The sequence below is a fragment of the Stegodyphus dumicola genome, chromosome X2 (genome assembly GCF_044657685.1).
Source record: "Stegodyphus dumicola isolate Sdum_Otavi_A_Nest chromosome X2, ASM4465768v1".
NCBI classification, from domain to species: Eukaryota; Metazoa; Arthropoda; class Arachnida; order Araneae; family Eresidae; genus Stegodyphus; species Stegodyphus dumicola.
In genome coordinates this window covers 155,215,824-155,236,422 of record NC_140781.1, presented here as the reverse complement: position 1 = coordinate 155,236,422, position 20,599 = coordinate 155,215,824, and the positions used below count along the sequence as shown (strand labels likewise).

At 36.6% G+C, this 20,599-nt stretch overlaps 1 protein-coding gene across 3 annotated transcripts in view; it reads right to left on the bottom strand.

The window, feature by feature from the left end:
• The window catches only part of LOC118181800 (trithorax group protein osa-like), a 306,313-nt gene that overhangs the window by 230,864 nt on the left and 54,850 nt on the right, over positions 1 to 20,599 (bottom strand). For all 3 annotated transcript variants that reach the window (XM_085809212.1, XM_035350992.2, XM_035350994.2), the window contains exon 4: positions 17,789 to 17,902. The gene's annotated coding sequence lies outside the window, so the exon portion shown is untranslated. The remainder of the gene's footprint in view (positions 1 to 17,788; positions 17,903 to 20,599) is intronic.

The window sequence follows — 20,599 nt, the reverse complement described above, 5'->3', positions numbered from 1 at the left end:
ATTGCTTTTTTGGGAAATATGAAAAATACATGAAATTTACTAATACAGAAAGCAAATTAGCTGGAAAATAACTTCTCGTTCGTTAAGATTGCGTTGGAGTGCAAAACTTAAGCACCATCTACAATTTAAAAGAATAGTCTAACAAGCAGTCTGTCATGTTAGGTGTTAAAGTGCTGTATTTGCGTGGGGAAGAAATAGTATTTGCTGATTCTTTCTAAAACTAAATTTTTTTTAATCCTTTTCTTGTATTTCAACAACATTTAACATTCTTGGATTTCAACAACATTCAACAATATTTAAAACAACTTCTAATATTATGCATATTTTGTCACGCATCCTTTACTGTGTCTGCTGTCTTGTGAGCTAGCTATACACAGAGTGTTTCCGAAAGACTACATGTCTAAACAAAGAGGTTGTTCATAATAACAGAAAGACTATGCTTAAAAAGTTAATTTAATTTCTATCGATTACACAGTAACCCGTAAAATTCGCCGTCACATTTTTTCCACGATTATTTTACATGCTTTCTCAAGGTTGTGGAAAATTACAAATTCCAGCTGTTAAACTACGTTCGTACTGAAATAAAATAAGTGATACGATCGAATTCTAAAAGGTCAGATTGTTTATGCCCATTTCGTTAATGCATCTGAAACCTCAGTTGTGAAGATGTTGGGAATATTGAGAGGTACTGTGTCGGAAGTAATAAAAGCAAACAATAGTCTAGGCAAAACAACGTCTACAAGACACGGTTGCGAGAGGGAAATGAAACTTCAGATAAGAATGAAAAGGACGTTAAAGAGAGTTGTTTCATCAAAAAGAAAAAGAGACTAAGAAAAAAAAGGTGACTACTGAGTTTAATATGCATCTACAAACCTGAGGTTCCACACATACAGAACTAACGGAACCGCACAAGCACAATATTTACAGCAGAGATGTTATCTCAGAACTTCTTTTTCATAAAAAATAAAGAAAGAACACAATGGCGTTAGAAAAAAAAAGGAATGTTAATCCAATATAAAAAAATATTATATTTTAGGGGATTCAAACTTCAAAGTATTTCCCGTCTGATGACGAGTTTATATGCAAGGAACACTAACAGAATCTTACAATCCAGTCTGCCTGTCTATTTCCTACAGCAAAACATAATGCTGATACAGTTCTGCATCGACCAGTTACGTCGTAGTTTACAGTAGATCCACTTATCACCTCGCAAGTAAGAATAAATATCATTGACTACGTAACAATGTTAAGCGACTATGTCCATTCAGTGGCGGTGTAAAAGTTAGACAGCTTCTTTAGCCTCCATAGCATCAGATTTATATATCACTGAACCACTGTCGTGTGTGCTAGCAAAATTGACACAGATGTCGTTTTTTCTATCAGCAGCTCTCATAGAATTAGGCAGCTTCTGATGGAAGGATATTATAAAATAACTATTATCGCAACTTGCAGGCAAACAGTTTTGCATTTCAAGGGTGCTCTTATACTAAATTAGGCACACAGTTTTTCATATTTTAAGGTATTTGCATTACTTTAGACAACCCATGTATCTTTTAATACATAAAAGTAAACAAGCAAAACAACACATCAAAGATGTCGAATTGCTGCAAAACTCCGATTGCATTTCTAGCTCATGCACATATATACACGATTACAGATTATGCATGATGGACACTGGGTTGTGTCATCAGAAATCCTAACAATGCCACTTCCATTCCATGCTACTTTTATGCAGACTATGCCTGGTTTGCTTATTGAGGTGTATGGTACAGGCGAAGATATTTTGCCCAGTTAACACACTTTGAGAGGGGGCACATAACTGGAATGAAATAAGCCGGATATGCGTTTCGAAACATTACCTGGCATTAAGGCCGTCCTGCCTAACAGTTTGCAAGCGCTAAGAACAATGATTACGCCTTAACACGCTCGGCTAACAAACACTGGACAGCTTATATAGACCATCAGTAGAAAGGAACATTTGATCAGCCAAAAACACAACCCGTTTCAACAAATTTTTTGCTCATGATCAAGAGACAGGCGCTCTAGTCTTGTCGCTGGCCAAGCCATTTCCAGAAGCTCAGTAGAATATTTGGTGTCCTTACGTCACCTACTACTTCGGGTGACGACGGTACGCTCCGCTGATATGGCGACTCCATGTAAAGATTGGTAACTGACCGGTTCGCGATTTGTTTATGTTGCATGTTACTCAGTGCACACAGCCCCCAAAATCAAGTCCCCAAAAGCTCGATTATTAATACAATAACATCAATTAATAATTAATATTGAATGCTTAGGCAAGATAAGAATTGTAAGTTATTGTCCTCATTATGTGAGCATCCTGCGAGCAGCATCTATACTCGAGAGTTGGAATTCTGACAAAATCTATTGTTTACATAACATAGCAAGCCAAGTTTTACAGATTAAAAACATGTTAGTATAGATTTTAAATAAAGAATTAACATGGACATCTGAATAAGATTATAATATACGATATCTTCTCCCTCCTTTCTGCATGCCTTCATGGCAGTAGCACACTCGAAGCATAAAAATAAACACGATAGCATACTCGAAACGTATTCGAGAGGTCCAGGTTCAAGTCCAGGCGAGGGCATTGCACATTCTTCACATCTTCTGCATCAAAAATAACCTAATGTCTCTCTATGGTGGCGCACGAACGAAAAAAAGGGTGATGGAGGAGGATTCTTCTCCCACCAAGATTTGGCGATTGCGTCCTCTAATCCCCAATCGCCCTTTAAAAGGGTGGAGTATATAAGATTTTCCCTCCCTCCTTTCTGCATGCCTTCGAAGTGTAACGCTAGAATACTCGGCGCGTATTCGAGAGGTTCAGGTTCGAGTCCCGGTGAGGGCACTGCACATTTTTCACATCTTCTGCTTCGAAAATAACCTAATGTCTCTACGGTACTAATGCTATCAGCATGTTTAATATTGATTTTTACACAATAATTTAAAAAAAAAAAAGTCTGGCCCTCTAGATGGTAAGCGTTCAGAACTGATGCTCGTAGCTCTAATAATGATTAGCTATAACTATTTTAGTTAATGATTTTGCAACTGACGCGCTCGCTTTGAAACGTAAAACAAAAGTTTAAAATCAGCGAATGACCAGATGGTAAAAGAAAGCGTCTAACTATTAGATACTTCTGTCAGCATAACCCGTCCTCTTCACAGCAAAGGTACTAAAATCGGGGACTTTTTATCAGCTATCATAAATATAAAAAAGACATAAAATAAATTACTTTCCGACAATTAATAAATATAGCTGTATAGTGATTTCGCCTACTCTCAACTCAGCCTTAGAGGGACGAATTCAGCTAGTTTACACCCAACTAAGCCCACTCTGAAAATATCTCATTTCATTTATAACTCAGACTGCGTTTTTCAGTGACTGAAATGACATTAAACCGTTTTTACATCCCCTTTTTATAAATAAAAAAAACACAAAAAACACAGAATCAATGCTGTGAACTTTTAAGAGAACTTACATTAAACTTAATTGGTAGATTTGAAATCCCATTGCTTATTTGCATTTTTAAGGAAATGGTTCAATCTAAATGAACTATCACCATGAATTAGGGTTTGGAGACCAGTTTGAGTTTCAGTCTATTCCATTATCTTAAAGGAACTCCTATCGTAAGTAGCAGAGTATAGCGCAATTATCTAAAAAAAGAAGCAAAATTCTGCCACGAAAATCTAGTCCTTGAGGAAAGTCAAATGCAAAAATAGATTAATACAAACACAAATACACAGGATTGTATTGGTATTAAAAACGGAGGATGAAGAATCATTCTTCTTATTTTACACTTACACAGTGGGATAGAAAACGAAGGTTAAATTGAAAATGATAGTCAACGGATAGGATATTTTTCACTCGGACTGAGTGGGAATCTAATTCTCAAGACTGGGGGAAAAAATGAATCAGGATATCACCAATAAAATAGGCTACACTTTTCTCTTACCGTTTATTGCAAAGTGACACGTACAGAATTATCTCGAAAAGAAAACCCTTAAACACTCCTACATCATAACACTCCAGATAACAGTAACATAATCCAGACAACTAATAATTGTAGATAGCAGAAATTGTAACTCCAGTGTGTTAGAAGTTATTATAATAAGGACACACATATTATTCCTCAGTTGATAAGAATAACACGGTAAAGGACCACGGGCAAAGGGTGACGCAAGTCCCAAGATCTCGGAAATGGAATAATAAGTAAACCTCTAGAGGGGCCTCAGACAAGAAGGATTAGATGATCTCTACCACATATAATTAGAAATACTAAAGTAGGAAAGAGAAAGGAAGTCTTCGGCCAATTTAATATTACGTGCACGTTTTGGTATGTTCGGATTAGTGTACACTTGTTGAGAGAATAATAAGGATGATTATATTCTATGGACTACAATTAGAACTTTAACAAGCTTGATCTTTTTTTCTAAACATTAATAGAGATTTAAAGTTCTCAAAAGAGAGAGAGAGAGTAGAAACTAACACAACAATAATATCCACAAAACAGAAAACGATGTACTTCTTGTTCAAACTGTTAGCAGAAAATGACTGCAGTGCAGTTCTGTTTCAAATGCAAATAAATATTACCTAGTATCACTCAAAACAACCTCCTCACCTCAAAACAACATCCATCAGTATATGCACTCTTGCACCAGGGCTCTTCACACCACTCGAAGCACTGGGAAAATGCACCTTTTCGTATCTGTCCTGCACTGCGATTTCCAGTTGTGACATAAAAGAAACCCTAGTTTCTTCATTAAAGGGCCCTTCACTCAAAATATGAAATTGCGCTGAACAGCCGAAAGAGTCTTTAACTTCGTTTGCTCTGCAACATGAACTATATTATTCCGCATGATGTCACTCCAAAAATTTCTTTTGTTGAGAACACATTAACGTCCTCTAACAGTAAATTCAAGTACTGCAGTTCATTCTCGTTAAGAGGCACGACAAGTTCATGTTTACGTACGTAATATGACCTTGCCAAGAACTTTTTGATCAGAGCAGCTACTTTTTCAAAGCAAAACGATGTGGTAGTAGTGTTGATCATATCAGTTACAAAGCATTATGGTGGGTTAAACAGGCTGTAGAGTCATTAGGTTATATCGACGAAGAAACGTAAAAAATGCGGAATGCTTTCGCCGGGTTTCGAACTCTGGATCTCCTGAATTCGCGTCGACAGTGCTTCCAGTTACACCACGAAGGCATCCGGAAAGGAAGAAGAAATTACCTTATGTACACCCCATTTAAAGACAGAGTGGGGATTAGGGGAACCCACTAGACAAATAAAGGTGGCGGCGAATTATCATGCATCACCTTTTTTTAGTTCGAATGCCACTTGTAGAGTCATTTAGAATTTTTCGATACCAGGAAATTGAAGAACTCCGCAAATGCCCTCGTCGGGATTTGTACTCCGAACCTCCCGAATTCGGACCGAGCGTGCTTCCAGTTATACTACGAAAACATGCAGAAAGGAGGGATAAAACATCTTATAAAGCCTTCAGAAGATTTAGCTTTTCAGTTCAAGTATACGAATACAGCATTTCACACGAGCTAGTTATGGTCAGAAATTTAGATTTTAGACAAAAGTCTGTGATTGTTTTCCTTTTCGCTTCCGGATAAACTTATAATATCTTCTGATAAAGACATGTGTGGTAATTTGTTATAGCTGCACAGGTTCTCAGACTGTTCCTTTAAAGATAATTTAGTAACTTAATGCAGCAAATAATTGTTAATATTAAAACCCTGTTTACAAGCAAAGCACATCGCGTTAAAACTTCCTTTAAAATTTAAAAAGAAAAAGCCTAATTCCTAAAACTCTGGTACATTTAATACTACATATCAGCCCGATGCTATAGTCACCGGGAAAAAAAATTTTAATTCGGATCCCCCCCGGGGGGAAAAACTTTCGCGAATTTTTAAATGTACATGTTGTATAGACATTAGGATTTTTTGGAGCAAGAGAGATGAAAAATTAGCAACCGCCTTCGCCGGAATCGAACCACGGACCTCTGGAATACTGGCCCTGCGTGCAGAACCACTACACCACGAAAGCACGCTAGGAAGACGGGAGAAATATCTTATATACTCCCCCTTTTAAAGGGCGAATGGGGTTTTTAGGGGACCCAATCGCCAAATCCTGGGTGAGGAGAATCATAATCCAACACCCTTTTAGTTCGGGCGCCACTGTAGAGACATTAGGATTTTTTGCATCAAGAAAGATGAAAAATTAGCAACCGCCTTCGCCGGGAATCGAACCACAGACCTCTGGAATACCGGCCCAGCGTGCAGAGCTACTACACCACGAAGGCACGCTTGGAAGACGGGAGAAATACCTTACAATGTAAGGTTTATATAATGTTTTAACAGCTGATGGTCGGACTTAAATCTGCACCTAACGATATTTTAATTTGGAAATCTAAAATTCAAGTAGTGAAAATGGCGTTTTTATAAATAATTTTTTATTCATTAATTGTCATTTTAGTCTCAAATTCTCCAAAACATTCCGTAACAATTTTGACTAAAATAAAGAAAAGAATAAAATTTAAAAACAGCGCACAAATGAATTCTCTGGAACAACTTTTAGATGTACACATTGCTGAGATAGCAGATTTAAATTTTCTGCCTAAAGGCACTGAGCTAACAGTATCGATTTAAAAAAAGGAATATTAAATTCCTGCAAAAAACTTTCGCGAATTTTTAAATGTACATGTTGTATAGACATTAGGATTTTTTGGAGCAAGAGAGATGAAAAATTAGCAACCGCCTTCGCCGGAATCGAACCACGGACCTCTGGAATACTGGCCCTGCGTGCAGAACCACTACACCACGAAAGCACGCTAGGAAGACGGGAGAAATATCTTATATACTCCCCCTTTTAAAGGGCGAATGGGGTTTTTAGGGGACCCAATCGCCAAATCCTGGGTGAGGAGAATCATAATCCAACACCCTTTTTATTCGGGCGCCACTGTAGAGACATTAGGATTTTTTGCAGCAAGAAAGATGAAAAATTAGCAACCGCCTTCGCCGGGAATCGAACCACAGACCTCTGGAATACCGGTCCAGCGTGCAGAGCTACTATACCACGAAGGCACGCTTGGAAGACGGGAGAAATACCTTATAATGTAAGGTTTATATAATGTTTTAACAGCTGATGGTCGGACTTAAATCTGCACCTAACGATATTTTAATTTGGAAATCTAAAATTCAAGTACTGAAAATGGCGTTTTTATACATAATTTTTTATTCATTAATTGTCATTTTAGTCTCAAATTCTCCAAAACATTCCGTAACAATTTTGACTAAAATAAAGAAAAGAATAAAATTTAAAAACAGCGCACAAATGAATTCTCTGGAACAACTTTTAGATGTACACATTGCTGAGATAGCAGATTTAAATTTTCTGCCTAAAGGCACTGAGCTAACAGTATCGATTTAAAAAAAGGAATATTAAATTCCTGCAAAAAAAATCCTATTAAAGAGAAATGTCCACACATCATTGTCACAGTTCACTAACATGATAACATGGTCTCTCAAAAATAGATAATGAATACGACTCAAATTTCTTCAAAAGATCCGTATTACAAAATGCAATCAAATTTATTTTTAAATGACTTTCTTTATTTTGAAGCTCATTCGAGATATGACGTGTTTATAATCTGATTCGCGCTCACATTTCTCGAGCAGTAAACTTCCATTTTTAACTTTTGATAAAAACTGGCGTCTTGACATGCAGAAACAAAGCCTAAAGTAGTGCTGTTCAGCCGCACGATATTTGAGTAGTTGATGATAATTTAACTTCCAAAATAATTCTTTTAAAAGTATTCTTTCTTAAATCCGGTAGCCGTCATGTTTAAATGCCATTTTTAGTCTAGGCAGTTAACCAGAATATTTAAACGATGGTTAAATGATAGATCCGGTGCACCGGATTATTTTAATTACTGAAAAGTACACCAGGGTTTCAGGAAAGGATGACATCGTGGAGGGCATGCTCAGAGAAATCGACCTGTGTTAAATTTATGAAATAAAAAATGTAGACTAAGACTATATAACAATCTTTACATAGGATAATCAATCTTTTCTCTAACTTTCCTTACAGTACGCAGTGCAGTTTAGCAAAAGAGTTTCACACAAGATTAAATAAGTTAAACAATCATGAATATTTTATTTACAGATACAATGGAATGAGCTGTAGTCACAGGAAGTATCTGCTAACTTCACAAAAATCAACGTAAGCCTTGGACCCACCAGCGATCAAGCAAATAAAACAACTGATCATTGATAGTTTGACCCAGATTTGGAACTCCGGGAAACAAGCTGGCTGTATGGGCGTTTTCAGAGTACTTCCCATTTATTAAGTGAAAACAAACCAATTTTTCCACGAAGGCATCCCTTCCTATAAGCAGATAGCCTTAGAGTAACCAAATAAATCTAAATTCAAGTGCACGGTTTATATACCCAGAATATTGCTCATAGCATTCACAAAATATTGAAGTAAATTTCTGTAACATGATTTCAGGACTTGGAATACAGAACAGCTGAGAATACAGATACTGTCAATTCATCTACTTTTCGCAATTCTCTCTTATGAACGAGAAAGAAAGGTACACTTTCAGTGGAATAAATAAGCACATACTGAAAATAATTCCTAAAAAAGATATTAAAAAAATAAGAAACATAACTTTAAATTTAGATAAAATATATCTCCTCAAAGGTGAGAATTTTAAGCTTAAAAAAAAAAAAAAAGAGTTTAGTCTTGGTTATTTACTGCGACAAAGCACTCGAAAGTTACTTGCCATGGCAGGGATACCTTCGTGAAGGTTCGTTGGTATAGTTGCATATGGCAAAGTAAGCAAGAGTAATTTTCTTAAGGGAAGGGATGCCTTCGTGACGGGCTTTCTACGGGCAATTGGCTCATGTTTAATAAACACATACAGAGACCCATATGAGATACGTAATACAATTGTCTACTTTTCTCAAGTCAAAGTGCTACTCAATCGAATGGTCTATACGCTATCAAATTCAGAAAAATAGAAAACAAAAAAATAGGCACTTAAAAAATTATATAAGCTACACATAAATGTTTTTGGTTTTGAAATTTATTACCCAGTTTAAGTATAATATAGAATAGCTAAACACAATTTTAAATTTTCCTGATTGTTATTCATTATACAAAGAAGGCAGCCAATGCTGTTGTTACATTATTCATAAAATGTTAAAAGGGTAGGATAAATAGTTGGTGAAATTTCTATTATCTGCTCCGTTTGAAGATTATTATACTTTGCAGTCTCAATACAAATTTTGCTTTCAGAATTCCTTTTAAATAAGAGTTGATAAATCAGACAAGATGACAGTTTCGCCCAACCCATTTAACTCCTATAGCCAGTTTAAGGTACCAATTACTAGTAGACTTTACATTCGACAACCGGCCAATTACGTTGATGAGCCAGGCATGCAAGATCTACGTTCAGCAAAGCAAAGGAAGGAAAAGAATATCCTACACGCACCCAGGACCAGACACAAATAAGCAAATGGTAAAAAGCGTAGTGCTGTGACACATATCTTTCCATCTGATTGGGTAAGAGTTGGATTGCAACATGCTGTTAGAAAATTTCACCTTCAATGAGCGCTAACTTGTCTTGTTACAATCAGTGATCTCTACCCATCATTTCCTGCTAACATGTAAAATATGAATTGCTTGGCAGTGCGTGATATCAATAATTGAGAAAAGTCAAACTATCACTAGGCAGAATCACTCAATCTCTATCTCGAAATGGAAACAAAATATCACTTGATAAGTATACTGAGCATATAGTATAGTATGTAATACAACGACATATTTTGGAAACATCATTTATTCCCTCTCATAATAAGAAATAAGGATTATTGCATTGCTATGACAAACTAAGAATTTATAAACATATTTCTTGCACATCCATCTTCTTTGAAAAAATATCCCGTACAATGTCTCATTAGTATTAGCTCCAGAATCCACAACATGTGATAAACAAACAGTTACCAATTTTGACAATCAAAACTTACAATTTTATAAATGTATTACATGCAGGGCTTAATTTCTAAAATTTGAAGTGCCGGAGCCCTATGGAAGACCGTCCGGAAAGGACAAGAATAAATAAATAAATAAATAAATGACTAATCAAATGATTAATAATTAATTATTAAAACAATTAAACTATTAATTATTAAAGTAACTAAAATGAAATAATTAATTATTTAAATCATTAAATAATCAATGATTAAATAATTAAAATTAAAATTTAACAAAATGTAAAGAGATAAATTAAAATTTAACAAACGATTTTTGACATTATTTTATCGCTGAAAATAAAATTTTTGAGATCAAATTTCTACCGAAATTTTGTTCAGTTACATCAAAAATGTGCTGGAGCCTTCTTATTTAGGGCTCCGGTGAGCTCCGACTAGGATTAGGATTTATTCCAAAAACTAAGAAGTACCGGAGCCGAACGAGAGATTCAGTTTCATCTGCCGCGCGGCACGGACTCTCAATTACTGTAAAGGCCCTTATTTCCGCGGGCCGTAATTTTCGCAAAAATGAACATATCGGTGATTTCGTGAGCTGAAAATTTCGCGAATTTTACATGAACAGAACCGAAAGTTGAAAAATTTCAAAAATACCTAAGTAAAGTTGAGAAAGTTGAAAAAAAAAAAAAAAAAAGTATTTCGCGAAACTTAAATTTTTGCGACTCGCGAAAATAAAGGCCTTTACAGTATTCGATTTCATGCTACTTTTAAGTCTGATTAGCGTGGAGTCATTGCTTTTAAAAAATAACTTCAGAGGAACTTTTCCAACATTAAATCTGTAAAAAGTAAACAAACCTATAACTTAAAAAAATTCTTTTGTAATACTTTGGTTGGTACCCTAAATCTCAATGGATAATTGCTTACGAACCAATGTTTCCAAAGCACTGGCATCTAAGCAAAGCTTCACCAATGCAAAAATGAACAACTAACACTACCATACGTGCTCAAGTACTGATATGTTTTCCTAACAAAGCCACTTATGAGCGATCAAGTATTGTTCAGTGGCAAGACGAACAGATAAATAATTAATTACAGGTCACGCTTTTTAGCAACCGCGGAGTTTCAGATATTACTTTATGATGGAAAGAGGGCGTCAAATCACAGGAAATGGATATCCTACCTCTAACCTTTTAACTTACAAGAAAAAAAAAAAGAAAAAAAAACTTCAGTAATTACATAAAGATATTCCGCAAAAGTTTCTTTCCTCCTACGAATGTCTAATTTATTTAAGAATGTCTACGAAAAATCTTTTTAGACATTCTTAGACTTTTCTAAGGAATTTGAAAGCTATGTTTCGTAGCAATTATTATCTTGTTAAAATTTCACAAAATAATCTCCAGATGTTAAGGAGACTCATACAACTTAAAACCCATAAGATCTTCGAATATGTGACTGTTGCAAGAATTGGGATAACTTATTTATTTTAAAAGCAATTATTTCCAACTTTTTACAGCTGACTACATAATATAGCGGCTTTGTGAAATAGTAATCAGAAAGTTACTGTTGCCACAAATACTTTTATAATTTAATCCGCTTTGTGACAAAATTTTTCGTCAAGTTTGCACCTTGCGCGCACAGTTTAAAACATTGTGTTGCATAATTTAATTCCATATTTAATATATAGCTTTTATAACACTTGGAAGCTACTGTGAACCTAAAATTCTAAGAATTTCATCTTAAATTTTTATTTTATTTAGAGTTGAGTTTATAAAATGTATTTTGTTAAAAAAATCTGTAATGTTTTCGCGCATAAGTTTTTTTAACACTAAAATATTCATCAAATCTTTGGTTCAGTTAGAAAATAGTGCCCATATAAAGAATACCATCCAATTTCAAGTATGTACCATTAGCCATTTTTAAAATATCATGCGCGCAAGGTGGAAACAAGACGAAAATTGTCACAAAGCGGATTAAATTACAAAAATATTTGTGGCAACACACACTGTACGTTCCGTTGTTAAAAATAGTGGACTGTAAATTGACTTGATATTACTTCAGTATAGAACCCAAAAAACCTCAGAATCATAACGTTGACCGAAAGTTCTTTATTGACTTTCAAAGTAAGTTAGTTGAGGAACGGCGAAGACCACACAAACTCCGACTTCAGTGGCGGCTTACCAACACAAACTCAGAAGAACCTCTGCCTAGTTGAAACTCCAGTAATTCACAGCAACCTCAAAGTTCTAAACGCGAGCTTTAAAAACCTAACAAATTTGCGTCTGCGCCGCTCCTCGGTACAAAGAAAGAAATACAATTTGCATAACATCGAACACACACTTTCCGGTTACTAGTTTCTAAAGCAGCTATATTATGTAGTCAGCTGTAAAATGTTGGAAGTAATTGCTTTTAAAATAAATATAATATCCCAATTCTTGCAACAGTCACATATTCGAAGATCATAAGGGGTTTAAGGTGTATGAGTCCCCTTAAAAAATCACATGCGAGTATTTGCGGCTCTCAGCGGAACTTGGAACTTCAAATATAACTCATATAGCGACTGATTTGAAATGGACGCGTCAAAGGCGCTCATTTGTAGTTGTTTGCTGTATGAATTTAAAGTGGGCCTGTCAGCAGCAGAATCAAGTAGCCGAATTTGCCAGGCCTTTGGGTATGATGCCGTTAACGAACGGGCCCACCAGCGGCCGAGCGGTAAAGTCGCTGAACACTGGTAGTTCGGTCCAAGGTTCGAATCCCGCGAACGGGCTGGCTGCATGGATGTTTTCGTGGTTTTCTTCCTGTGTAACGTGTATACTAGCCAGTTTCCTTTAGAAAGTCCTCCACGAAGGCATCCCTCCCTTTAGGCAGATAGCCCTAGTGTGCTTTGCCATAATTAAATACACCACACCGTTAACGAACGAAAAGCTAGGCAATGGTTCCAGAAGTTCAGGTCAAGAGATATGTCTCTTAGTGATGCATCACGCTGCGATGGGCCACAAGCGCTGGACGATGAGGGCCTGAGTGCACCCATAGAAAGTGACAGTAGCCAAACATGTGGTTGAGTTTGCTGGCACACTTCCAGGTAGCTGATGAAACAATCAGACTCAATTTGCACCGCATAGGAAAGGCATACAAGCTGAGCAAGAAGGTACCCCACTCACTGCAATAAGCAACTGCCTGTTTGTCATTGCTTACTCGGCAACGCAATGCATCCATATTTGATCACCAGCGATGAAACGTGGGTCCATTACGATACATCCAGGCGTTCCAGACATTGGATGTCACCACGGGACACTGTGCCTCACACTACGAGACCTTGTCTCCACCCATGATCTGTATCTGGTGGATTAGTCGCCAAGTAGTGCATTATGAGTTCTTGCCCAGTGGACCAAACCATTACGGCAGGCCCGTACTCGTAGCTGTTGGAACATGTGCATCAGGCACTGATGCATAAAGAGCCAGCGTTGGTCAATCGTAAGGGTGTACTGCTTCTCCATGACAATGCAAGGTCGCATGTGGCTCGGAAGGCCAGGGACACCATCCAGCGACTGAGCTGGGAGACACTACCCCATTAACCATACTCCCCAGACCTCGCGCCAACAGACTGCCACCTTTTCTATTCCCTGGACAACCATCTTCGTGGGAAAGCCTTCAACAACAGACCAGACCTCGAAAAGGCCCTCACGGAATTCTTTGCGTCCAAGACTCCTGAGTTTTACCGCGATATCGTTGGCAAAAGGCATTGGATGCCGATGGTGATTACTTTGAGGATTAGCGGTGGTTATTACTTTTTATGACTTTTTCTTTCTGACTGTCCAAAACGGCAAGAACTTTTTTGGTTACCTCGTAACTTTGCATCTTTAAGATTCTGTTGCATACACAGTGTTTAAGAACGTGAAACGGATTTCTTCAAATCGATGACCGTTACAAATACCGTCATTTGCTGTTTATATCGGATTCACTTACTGAAAGGAACATGGTACGAACTATAAGGAATTTTTGAATGATGTGTAATATGAGTCACATTCTTTTAAAAAGTCCTTCATGAAGGCATTTTCCCTATGGACAGCCCTTAAATGATTTGCCTTAATAAATTTCCTATTTACTACCGTCATCAAAAGTTTTGGGTCAGACAATTTCAAAAAAAAAAAAATTAATTGATGAACTAAATTAAAATCATCCACATCCCCAGAGTTGTGATGTACTTGCCCTAACAAATCCGGCCAACAAACTTTGAGTACAAAAATTACACTGGAAAGTTATATAAATTAAATTGAAAAAAATCACGCAGAAAAATGCAATGCTTTCCAAATAGAGAAAGAATTAGCACGACATGTTGATGTGCAGTAGAGTGGACATCAAAGAATCTACTATACTCATGTCCATAAATTACGGATAATTCGGAGTCACGCGGAAATCGAAATCTAAAATAAATATATCACCTGTGAAATCTCTACACACTTCTTCAACAATCATATGCAAATTTCAGGAAGTAACCAGATGACACCGATGGTACGTCACAATGACGAGAGTATAAGAGAGAGATATATAAGTAATACAGGCAAAGAAGTAAAATTGTTCGCAGGCGCTTTATAAGCATTTCAGTGCAATAACCGAATAGTTATGACACAAAGGACGCATTTGGATGATTTTTTACGTGGTAGAATTATCTGCCGTCTGGAATGTGGGCGTACCCAACTGGAAGTATCAGACGAACTTGGAATTGCCCAGAGTGTCATCTCAAGGCTTTGGCAACGATTCCAAGATGATGGTAATGTGAGTAGACGTTACAGCACAGGTCGCCCCAGAGTAACAAAGCCGAATGAGGACTGGTATTTGGCAGTTACTGCCAAAAGAAACAAGCGGAGCACAGCCTCAGACCTGTCTCGTCAGCTCTCTTCAGCCACTGGTACGACAATTTCAAAGCAGACCGTGTACAGACGCTTAGGGCAGATTGGTCTATATGCTCGTAGACCTGTCAGATGCGTTCCACTTACTGCAACTCACTGTCGCCTGCGGTTAGCCTGGAGTAGAGAGCATGCATTGTGGACATCGCAACAGTGGGCTTGTGGGATGTTTTCCGACGACTCCAGGTTTAGCTTGCAGTGTGATTCTCGCCGGACTTTCATATGGAGAGCTCCAGGTACCCGTTACCACCAAGAAAACATCATTGAACGACACCGTTACGGTGGTGCAGGAGTGCTCGTTTGGGGTGGAATTATTCTGGGTTCCAGAACTGACCTGCATGTTCAAATTGGAACCATAACAAGCCAAATCTATCGGGACGTCATTCTGGAACAACATGTACGTTTGTTTCGGGGCGCCATGGGCGCACAAATTGTGTTTATGGATGACAACGCCCGTTCTCACTGTGCAAACATCGTAAGCGAATGCCTTCAATCGGAGGATATCACCCGTATGGACTACCCGGCATTCTCACCGGACTTCAATCCAGTAGAGCACGTGTGGGACATGCTTGGCCGACGAGTTGCAGCCCGTCAACCTCCTCCTACATGTCTACCGGAACTTCGGTGGCTTTTTGAGTGGTGTAATATCCCCCAAGATCAGATCGATAATTTGATACTCAGCATGCCTAGGCATTGTACGGACTGTATTGCATCGTCTGGAAGACATACAATGTATTAACAATCATACCAACCATGTAATATTTTTTTTTTTTTTTTTGTAAATAGGTTTTTTTTTTTTTTTTTTTTTTTTTTTTTGTAATTTGCTCCAGGAAGAAAAAATTGCTAATTTTTTTTTATAATATCAAACATATATATAGCATCTTTTTTTGCTCTTTACCTTTTGTTTAATAAATAAGCTTTACAAATAAGTCAAATTTGTTTTGCTTCTAACTCTTCGTTTGTCTGATTTTGCATTATCCTTAATTTATGGACATGAGTGTAGAAGGGGTCATTTAATGCGCTTAAAACTTAACAGACTTAGACAAAATAAAAGTTTAAAATTACTTTCATCGTTTTCTACACAGTTCCTATTGACTTCAATGCACTTAGCACATGCAGAAGGAAGTGTTTTGTCAGCCTTCAAATCATTCCTGAAAGACATTCTCCAAAATATCATCGTCTCAGAATTATTTTATTTACTTGAAACAAAAAAGAAGTCCATTGTGCGAGGTCTAATGATGGGAGAGAAGCTAAAATCTGCTTTGTTCAACAGCAGTCTGTAAAAACTGAATCTTGTGAGATGAAGTGCTCTCGTGCACTTTCTGTTTTCTTTTTTCTTGTGGCTTATCGGAGTTAAGGAAACGGATTAGCCTGTTGTCGCGATATTATGGAACATATAATCAATAAACAGTAACTTCTCTTCAAGTTGGTGCCCAAAATCTTCTCGGCAAACTTCTGGGTTCGGAACTTGTGATACCGAGGGGATAATTGTGTTTCCATACTATTCTCTTCAGTTTCATCGCCTAATAATGAGAATAAAATTTTTTATACGACTCCGACATGAATGACAGTTCTTGAGAACATTCGATCCGATGTCTCTGGCATTAACATTACCCGTACAGTGTAGACCTTCAACATCCACAGTTCTTCAAGCAAGATTTTTTACCTGATCGAAAACTGATAAGTTTCCATAGCAATCCGAGTAACTGTCACTTATTTACTTTTCGTCACATATTCCCTCGACTTCAGAAAATATTTTTTCAGTGGTCAGTCACATCTATACAGAAGCTTCGGCTGGGATTATCTCAGAGTGATGCTCTCCTCTGTTTAACACGGCAACCAAACTGACTGTGTTACCACGGGCTGCAGCTATGCGTTCACGAATGTTTGTCGGTGAAAAGCCTTACCCCCCCCCTTTTCTATCAAGAACTCAATCATCGAACGATACTTGATATTTGCAGCATTAACATCAATAACTAAAACACTGAACAGCTTCTCAGAAATCAAAAAATACTGCCTGTTATGGGCGTATTCCTTTTTATGCTTTTAAAAGATGATAAAGTCATTTCACTACATTTTGTCATGCCACAAATACTACATCGTACTTAAGCTCAAAACTTACTAAAGAGCCCTCACAGTAGAAAATATTCCGAACTAAGATGAAAAATAACATTTTACACATCAGTAAATTTTTAAAAAAATTTCCTCACCCCGATAACATATTTCATACTTATATTGTTCGTTTTAAACTCTACGCACAAAAACCCCATTCTAAATATATATATAATCAAGAGACAATAATTAAATCAATAATGGTGGCAAGATTACGAACACGAAGAATACAAATCAAAACTGAAGCAAAAACAAAACATGCTAAAATAATATAATAAAACTAATAGCTGAAAATTTTTTGGTCTTTTTCAAGGAACACCTGAAAAATCATTCAATTGCCTTGATTATTTAATTAATTTCGCAGTATACTGTGCGATTTTAATAATTAATAATTTTAATACTCCTCAAAAAAGACAAACGAATTTTCAACTATTTGTTTTACTACATTATTATGCTACTTTATTACAATGTTTTTGTTTCATCTTTGACTTATATTGGTTATGTTAGCTATTTTGCCCCTATTGTTGATTTAATTTTTATATCTTGATTATTTAGTTAATTTCGCAGCATACTAACGACTGTAATAATTAATAATCTTGGTTTTAAAATTTCTAAACACTTGCTTATATATTTATATATGGATGTACATCTTACGAACTAACGTAAGTTTTCACAAGCTTAAATTTATAGCTCATCATAACAAAGGAATCTATTCAACCAAAGTTGTACGTTGGGAAAAGAAAATTACCTCTTCATTCATGCGTAGCATGCATGGCCTCTTCTTAATTACTTGGATTGATATTTTTGTACTTGACGTTTATCCACTTCTTTCTCTTCTTCCTGCTTTTTTTAGTTAGTCTTCCTATAAACATAGAAATTACATATTTAATATAATATAGCAGGTTGAAGACTCATATTTTACTAAAAAAATTACATATTAAAAAAATTTCGAAAAATAGAGCAATTATTTGAGTAGAAAGCGCGTTCCCAACGTTGCATAATTAATATTTAGTGTAAATATTTGATCGTTTGAGAGAAAATGTTTATCAGAGCTTATGCTTCCTATCTCCATATTCTTCGTCCAACAAAACTTAGGCAGATATTGATTGCTTTCTGTGAAAACGAAAGGTCTGCTGAAACTAATGACAAAGAGAAAAATGATGATTTTAATAACATAATGCTGATGGCGATTGGATATGATGTAATAAGACTCAGTAACTAATTTTCATCTCTTTCTGTCTAAGAGAAAAAATCACTATATCAAGGGTTCTCAACCTGGAGGGAATTTCCCTTAAAGGGGAATTTCATGTTTCAGGAAGGGAATGCGGTCAGCTTTCTATTTACCTGTTAGAGATTTAGGTCTAGGAATATAAAATTTATGATTAATGAATATAACATGAATTATTTTATGAATATACTACTTATAATATTTATGAATATGAAAAACTACTTTTATTCAAGTTTTGGTATCAACATTTTCTACACTTTTTCTTGTTTAATTTATGAAACATGAAAGGGAGGAATAATCATAGAGCAAAAAGGGAAAAAAATTGAGAACCACTGCACTGTATCTTCTGCCGTTTTATATCATATAAATAGAAATGTATCCGAACAGACAAGAATAGTCTACCAATCCTTTTACAATAAGAACTAGGTAACTCTCTGATAAATATAAAACCATAACATCAGCAAACAAAGAATAAATGTATCTGCTTGAAAAAATTATTAGTAAATCCAAATGTCTTACGATGATCCGCTCTTTCTTTTCATTTATCGTATAATCAAACGCCACCACATAGCGACTCTTCGATTAGTCATGTTCTGTGTATTTAAATGCAAAACATCTTTCATCTTATTACATACTTTTGCCGATACCTAATATTCCACTCGCTTATACAAGTGATAAATACACAGCAGAAGCAGGTTCAAATTTTTGATGCCTTCTAGCTTTTAGTAGTTCTAGCAGTGCAAAATAAACTCCCATTTTTTAGTGGTGGTGGTGGTGAATTATCCTGGCACAAAATTTCAAAGGTTATACGCGCCAAACGTATGAACTCCTTTCTTGTTTGAGTTCGGCATAAAATTTCACAAGCACTTCAAAATATGAAGATGATAATTTATTGATGTTATTATAAAAACATGGAACAGAACATAATTAAAACCTACAGAAATTATAAACTGATTGGCATTACTTTCTGTTGGTATAAGAAGGTGCATAAAATTCACAAGATCAAAATAGAAAACTAGTTAAAATCTGAATATATGTAGATATTTAAAACCATTTCAAATTAAACAATAAAAAACCAGTCTCTCTTAACTATTTAAACAAGTTAACATTCACGTCTTTTCCAATTAAAAAGCCAAGATTTACATCAGGTGTATTCAAATATTTCACATGAAGACTTCTAAAATGCGGACATTTAACCTATAAGGTGTTTCTCCCACTTCCCTAGCGTGCCTTCGTGGTGTAACGGTAGCACGCTGGGCCGGTATTCCAGAGGCCGTGGTTCGATTCCCGCCGAAGGTGGTTGCATATTTTTCATCTCTCTGGCTTCCAAAAAAAAAATCCTAATCACTCTACCAGTGGCGCCCGAACTAAAGGGGTTGTGGATGATAATTCTCCACACCCAGGATTTGGCGACCAGGTCCCCTAAAACCCTAGTCGCCCTTTAAAAAGGGGAGTATATAAGGTGTTTCTCCCACTTTCCTAGCGTGCCTTCGTGGTGTAACGGTAGCACGCTGGGCCGGTATTCCAGAGATCCGTGGTTCGATTCCCGGCGAAGGCGGTTGCATATTTTTCATCTTTTCTGCTTCCAATTAACCTAAATGACTCTACAAACCAAAGTAGCAAAGCGTGTCGCACCGATAGCACAGCATTATGACATGAGACACATGAGACAATGAACATTTTTGTAACAAAGACTGAGCTCTTGGGGAGAATGGGAAAACGCAGAGAAGCAGTGCAGCAAATAGAAGGCTGTAACAGTCATCAAGAGTGCAGACACAAGGATGGTTAGGTTGCGACATTATAGGAAAATAATGATGAAGGGACAATTGCTCCCGTCTTTAGAGACGATTCTAAGCATACAGACTCTGTACAGGAGATGTTATAAAGGCTCCTGCGCAAATCCACAGAGCTTTAAGATGGATCGGATCAAGTTTCACTAATAAAGGAGACCGTGCCGATTCCCACTATAAATGCTGAGGAATGATCAATGCTCTGCACTCAAAGAGGTGTTCACCAAGACTTAAACACTTCTTCGTCAGGTACATGAAATGTGGAAGGAAATGAAGCATCCGGTTAAACAACACTTCTAGGAATTTCACTTCACGCGCAAATGAAATTAATGAACCTTCAAAATAAAGCTCAGGTTCAGGCTGGAGATTTTGCTTTCTGCAAAAGTGCATACAGTCTTCTCTTTTGAAAACCCAAATCCATTTTTCTCTGACCATGCCTGGATCCTACTGAGAGCAATCTGTAATTGTCTCTCCACATACCTTATATCTACACCTAAGAATTGATCTGGAGTCATCAACGTACAATTATCCTGAAACGGTA